This window comes from Entelurus aequoreus, linkage group LG11 (genome assembly GCF_033978785.1).
Source record: "Entelurus aequoreus isolate RoL-2023_Sb linkage group LG11, RoL_Eaeq_v1.1, whole genome shotgun sequence".
NCBI lineage: Eukaryota > Metazoa > Chordata > Actinopteri > Syngnathiformes > Syngnathidae > Entelurus > Entelurus aequoreus.
Genome location: NC_084741.1, coordinates 5,025,840 through 5,032,840, shown reverse-complemented (window position 1 = coordinate 5,032,840; position 7,001 = coordinate 5,025,840). Strand labels below are relative to the sequence as shown.

Sequence of the window (7,001 nt, the reverse complement as noted above, 5' to 3'; positions counted from 1 at the left end):
TGAATAAAAAAAAAAAGTAAAACAATATAAAAACAGTTACATAGAAACTAGTAATTAATGAAAATGAGTAAAATTAACTGTTAAAGTTTAGTACTATTAGTGGAGCAGCAGCACGCACAATCATGTGTGCTTACGGACTGTATCCCTTGCAGACTGTATTGATATATATTGATATATAATGTAGAAACCAGAATATTGATAACAGAAAGAAATGGTGGGAGGGAGGTTTTTTGGGTTGGTGCACTAATTGTAAGTGTATCTTGTGTTTTTTATGTTGATTTAATAAAAAAAAAAAAAACCCGATACAGATAATAAAAAAACCGATACCGATAATTTCCGATATTACATTTTAACGCATTTATTATCGGACATCCCTATATATAACTGTATATATTTTTTAACATGTAAAGCGACTTTGGGTACTTAGAAAAGCGCTATATAAATCCCAGGTATTATTATTATTATTATTATATCGGTATCGGTAATTACAGAGTTGGACAATATCGGATATCGGCAAAAATCCATTCTCGGACATCCCATATTTATTAAATACCACAACTTTTATTGACCTCTCGTCCAAAGAAACTGTGATAAAACATGTCTATAAAGAAACTGTGATAAAACATGTCTATAAAGAAACTGTGATAAAACATGTCTATAAAAAAATACATCTGCTGCTTTCCCAGAGCTGCTAAAAATACCACAGCGGTTGTTGTATGAGCTCTAGGCCACACCACGCATTTATATAAACCACTACATGTATCTACACTCGCGAATAACACGCACTAATCCGTCTTAAGTAATTATCTGTAAATATATGTTGGTTATATTTGTCAATTGACTCATAAAATGCGTCGACTTTCTTCTAAACATTTGCCTTCACTGCTACTTCGCACAACACTACAGTGTCGATAACAAAAAAACAAATGGGTGGGGCCTGGTGGACACGTGACACGGCCTGGGCCAATGAGAGGCGTCGTCTCGGCCAACTGGTTGAAACTGGTTCTGTGCTTACATTTGCTGGTATAAAGTAGAGAAACCTAGCCGGGATGTACATGCGCCATTTTAAGCAGCTGCCCGCCCGCACGCCACTCTGACTGACCGAGCCCGACGCCGAACACAAACACACTTTTCACGCTCGCATTTTCACATTTTTCAACATGGCTAAAGCTAAGGTAAGGATTTGAATTTGTTTTTAATATATATTATCCCCCCCCCCCGCATATAATGTAGGCTGGTGGTGTTATTTTTTTTTAACGGAGCGGGTTTTTTATGGTGGAACGTCATCGCCATGACAGCAGCAAGTGGAGCGCCCACATAGCGGCGGAAACTTGGAGCCTAAACCTCACTTTTTGGACGAATATTAATGCGTTTCTTGGCTATCACGTTATTTTTGGCGTCAATTACACAATTTAAATTGCATTTGCGGCGCATTTCCGACTGCCAATCAAAAATGCTGATTTAGGCGCCAGAAGACAGTCGAGGAAGACGGGGGGAAGGGCAGGGGGAGGGGGGGGGGTCACGTGACGTATTTTGTTTGTTTTGCTCGAGCGTTTTAATATATTCTGATGCAATTATAATATTACAGTGTTGGCGTTAAAATTGCATGTAGCACGTTGACTCTTTAAGCATTACGGTGACGTATTGTTTTAAACTGGGGATGTTTACGTCGACCATCTGGGGCAGGCGGCCTAAAATTGGGCGGCTTGATACGGTTCTTGCTGGGGGGGGGGAGAAAAAAAAAGATTAAAACGTACACACGGTGGTTTCGATTAAATAGAAGGCGTGTAATCGCCGCGTTAAAAAAAAGGGTAGTTTAGCGGATTAGGAACGTCGGGGTTTCATCGTTTCCGCGCGCCAAGATGCAAAACAAAAGGCAACTGTCATGGCGCCAACGCGTTGTCATGGCAACAGCTCACCTCCCCCCCCTGTTTGAATTCAAATAAAGGCGCGAAGTTCAGGGCGCATGTCACGCCACAACAGTTGGCATTTCGCTCTCAATTGTCATTCTGGTGTGTAAAATCCTTTTTAATTTTGTTTTTCTTTTCTGCTTTTTTTTTTTTTTTTTCCAGTCATCTTCCACCGCCGAGGTTTGTATAAATCCACATAATTAACAACATGGTGAAAGTCACATCTGTGTGTAATAATTGTGGGTTTACATTTTTGTCTTCTTCTTCTCCACAGAGACGAGTTTCCCTGCGCCTCTTAGCGGTAACGACACATTTAGATACCTCCTTCTTTAAAAAAAAAAATTAAAAAAAAGTTCTTCCTGTTTGTCAACACCGGTTGCTCACTGACAATGTGTTCTTAGACGCAGCTTTTTACAATAACATTCAAATAGCCATGCAGTCTCAACATATTATTTTACAAGAATGGCAAATATCCAGATGATTATTGAGTATCGTCAAATTTAGATATGTTGTAGAATATAAAAAAAAAATCTGTTTGATTATGGTAGTAATTAGGGGATGTCCGATAATGGCTTTTTTGCCGATATTGTCCAACTCTTTATTACAGATACCGATATATACAGTTGTGGAATTAACACATTATTATGCCTAAAAAAATAATACAATTAAATAAGATACATACATTTAAAAACATTTTCTTGAATAAAAAATAAAGTAAAGCTATATAAAAACAGTTACATAGAAACTAGTAATTAATGAAAATGAGTACAATTAACTGTTAAGGGTTAGTACTAGAGATGTCCGATAATATCGGCCTGCCGATGTTATCGGAAATGATCGGTATCGTTTTTTTTTTATTATTGGTATCGTTTTTTTAAATTTTTTTATTATTAAATCAACATAAAAACACAAGATACACTTACAATTAGTGCACCAACCCAAAAAAACTCCCTCCCCCATTTACACTCATTCACACAAAAGGGTTGTTTCTTTCTGTTATTAATATTCTGCTTCCTACATTATATATCAATATATATCAATACAGTCTGCAAGGGATACAGTCCGTTAGCACACATGATTGTGCGTGCTGCTGGTCCACTAATAATACTAACCTTTAACAGTTAATTTGACTAATTTTCATTAATTACTAGTTTCTATGTAACTGTTTTTATATTGTTGTACTTTCTTTTTTATTCAAGAAAATGTTTTTAATTTATTTATCTTATTTTATTTGATTAATTTTTTTAAAAAGTACCTTATCTTCACCATACCTGGTTGTCCAAATTAGGCATAATAATGTGTTAATTCCACGACTATATATCGGTTGATATCGGTATCGGTTGATATCGGTAATTAAAGAGTTGGACAATATCGGATATCGGCAAAAAGCCATTATCGGACATCCCTAGTTCTTAGACGCAGCTTTTTACAATAACATTCAAATATCCATACAATCTCAACATATTATTTTACAAGAATGGCAAATATCCAGATGATTATTGAGTATCATCAAATTTTGGTGATGCATGCAAGGTATGTTGTAGAATAATAAAAAAAAATCTGTTTGATTATGGTAGTAATTAGGGATGTCCGATAATGGCTTTTTTGCCGATATCCTGATATTGTCCAACTCTTAATTACAGATACCGATATATACAGTCGTGGAATTAACACATTATTATGCCTAAAAAATTAATACAATTTAATAAGATAAATAAATTTAAAAACATTTTCTTGAATAAAAAATAAAACAGTATAAAAACAGTTACATAGAAACTAGTAATTAATGAAAATGAGTACAATTAACTGTTAAAGGTTAGTACTATTAGTGGACCAGCAGCATGCAGTGCTTACGGACTGTATCCCTTGCAGACTGTATTGATATATATTGATATATAATGTAGGAAGCAGAATATTAATAACAGAAAGAAACAACCCTTTTGTGTGAATGAGTGTAAATGGGGGAGGGAGGTTTTTTTGGGTTGGTGCACTAATTGTAAGTGTATCTTGTGTTTTTTATGTTGATTTAATAAAAAAACGATACCGATAATTTCCGATATTACATTTTAAAGCATTTATCGGCCGATATTATCAGACATCTCGAGTAGTAATGAAGTATTTTGAACACATTTAACAGAATGCACCACATGACTATCTTTGCACAATTCAACGTGTCTGGAAAGGTGTGGGGAGACGCAGCACTTATTTATTTAAAAAAAACAACCTCTATGTCATCAATTATTGATCGTGTTTAGCGCGGAAGTAATGTGCAATAATAGCTTATTGAGTCATGAAGTATGTGTACAAATATTAAGAGACTAAAGATAAAAACAAAGTTGTATAATGTTTAATTAAGTACAGGATGTAAACCAAGCAGCAACATATTACATCCTGATAAGTCATAATAATAATAAAGGCTCTTCAATGCGTACATGCAACCAAAGACAAGAAAATATAAACAGTCTTAACAGACTTTTTTTTGTAATCAGACACTATTTTCGGTATATTTAGATGGAATCTTTACCTTATCGTCTTAACAGACGATATATATATATATATATATATATATATATATATATATATATATATATATATATATATATATATATATCAGGGGTCACCAACGCGGTGCCCACGGGCACCAGGTAGCCCGTAAGGACCAGATGAGTAGCCCGCTGGCCTGTTCTAAAAATAGCTCAAATAGCAGCACTTACCAGTGAGCTGCCTCGATTTTTTAAATTATATTTATTTACTAGCAAGCTGGTCTCGCTTTGCCCGACATTTTTAATTCTAAGAGAGACAAAACTCAAATAGAATTTGAAAATCCAAGAAAATATTTTAAAGACTTGGTCTTCACTTGTTTAAATAAATTCATTATTTTTTTTACTTTGCTTCTTATAACTTTCAGAAAGACAATTTTAGAGAAAAAATACAACCTTAAAAATGATTTCAGGATTTTTAAACACATATACCTTTTTACCTTTTAAATTCCTTCCTCTTCTTTCCTGACAATTTAAATCAATGTTCAAGTATTTTTTTTTTTATTGTAAAGAATAATAAATACATTTTAATTTAATTCTTCATTTTAGCTTCTGTTTTTTCGACGAAGAATATTTGTGAAATATTTCTTCAAACTTATTATGATTAAAATTCAATCTAGAAAATCTGCAGAATCAAATTTAAATCTTATTTCAAAGTCTTTTGAATTTCTTTTAAAAAATTTGTTCTGGAAAATATAGAAGAAATAATGATTTGTCGTTGTTAGAAATATAGCTTTGTCCAATTTGTTATATATTCTAACAAAGTGCAGATTTAAAACATGTCATCAAAATTCTAAAATTTATCTTAATCAGGAAAAATTACTAATGATGTTCCATAAATTATTTTTTTTAATTTTTTCAAAAAGATTCGATCTAGCTAGTTTTTCTCTTCTTTTTTTCGGTTGAATTTTGAATTTTAAAGAGTCGAAATTGAAGATAAACTATTAATTGTCATTTTTTTCGTGTTTTCTCCTCTTTTAAACCGTTCAATTAAGTGTAAATATCATTAATTATTAATAATAACATAGAGTTAAAGGTAAATTGAGCAAATTGGCTATTTATTTAAGTGTGTATCAAACTGGTAGCCCTTCGCATTAATCAGTACCCAAGAAGTAGCTCTTGCTTTCAAAAAGGTTGGTGACCCCTGATATATATATATTTTGTTAAAATTGAATACTGTTAGAAGGAAATGAGCAGAAAAAATATGCAATTGCAGTCCTGAAGAATGAACAACATAAATCACATGAAGTGTGTTTATACATCATTGTCACCAGATTACAGCAGCAACCATGTCTGACAAGTATTGTCCTGTGCATGCACAGAGAAGTGTTCCGTCTCTATGTTAAATAAAGAGTCCTTGTCCTGCAGAAACCAAAGCCTAAACCAACAGTGGTCGCCACGAAGAAAGCGGCTGCAAAGGTATGACCATGAAATAAGAACAAGTCAGACTGCTGCTGTGCTTGGATGATGACTCGTTATGTTCTTGTAGAAGACACCCAAAGAAAAGAAGACCAAGGCAGCAGAGAACGGCAACACCAAGACTGAGGTTTGTCACTAAATAAAAGAAGACCGTAGATAAAAGGTCATTCATTTCCTGGTGTGTTCCTCAGGAGGCAAAGGCCGAAGCCACCTAATCCACATGAAGGAACCTTGGCGTGCTCCCTCACCCTCCCCCGTGTACTTGGTGATTGTACAGTTTGAAATAAGTATTTTTTACCAAGTTTTATATTACAAATGTCATTTATAGGTTTGTCTTGCACTTGACGTAACAAATGGTGTGTCCTCACATTCATATCTATTTTGACACCGCCGTCCGTTCCCCGTAGCCGCCCGCCCCCCTCGTGTTTCCCCTCTTAATGCTTTTTTTTTTAACTGCTGAACATTAGATATTTCTGCACATGTTGGATTTTGCAGTCTGATTGTTTGTTTTTTTTGTTTCTTTCTTTTGGATATTATAAGGCAGCTACAGCATTATTTGAGAAATGAAGACACAGTTTCTGTTTCACTGCTTAAGTAATAAAGTCATTGCTTAATGATTTTGAAATGCTAGATTACAAGATCTAGTCCGTTTTCTTTAATGCCAGCAGGAAAAAAATCCCAGAAAAAGCATGTATGATGTGGACTCAATCATCCTATTAAGCTATGTTCATTTTTTATCACTCCAATTGTTAATCTAAATGTTACTGAATAAACATTTTTTTTAAGTGATGTTCTCTTTCTGGAAACCTTTCATGTCTTTCCATCATTTGACCAGCAGATGGCAGTATCGTGTGTGAATGTATGTGTGTGTGTGTGTGTATATATATAAATATATATATACACACACACAAAGTACTGCCATCATTTGACCAGCAGATGTCAGTATTGTGTGTGCATGTGTATATATAGCTATATATACATACACACAATACTGCCATCTGCTGGTCAAATGGTGGAAAGACATGATTATTATATACAATGCTTACTGACATCCATCCATTTTCTACCGCTTGTCCCTTTCAGGGTCGCGGGGGGTGCATGATATATGACATGATATATATATATATCTCAT

At 34.2% G+C, this 7,001-nt stretch overlaps 1 long non-coding RNA gene across 1 annotated transcript; it reads left to right on the top strand.

Annotated features, from left to right (window-relative positions):
* The first annotated feature begins 1,016 nt into the window (after positions 1-1,016).
* LOC133660535 (uncharacterized) lies at positions 1,017-6,654 on the top strand. Its single transcript, XR_009827826.1, has 6 exons — positions 1,017-1,175; positions 2,073-2,090; positions 2,185-2,211; positions 5,819-5,869; positions 5,940-5,996; positions 6,061-6,654. It is a non-coding gene; the product is annotated as an uncharacterized LOC133660535 (long non-coding RNA).
* Positions 6,655-7,001: the final 347 nt, after the last annotated feature.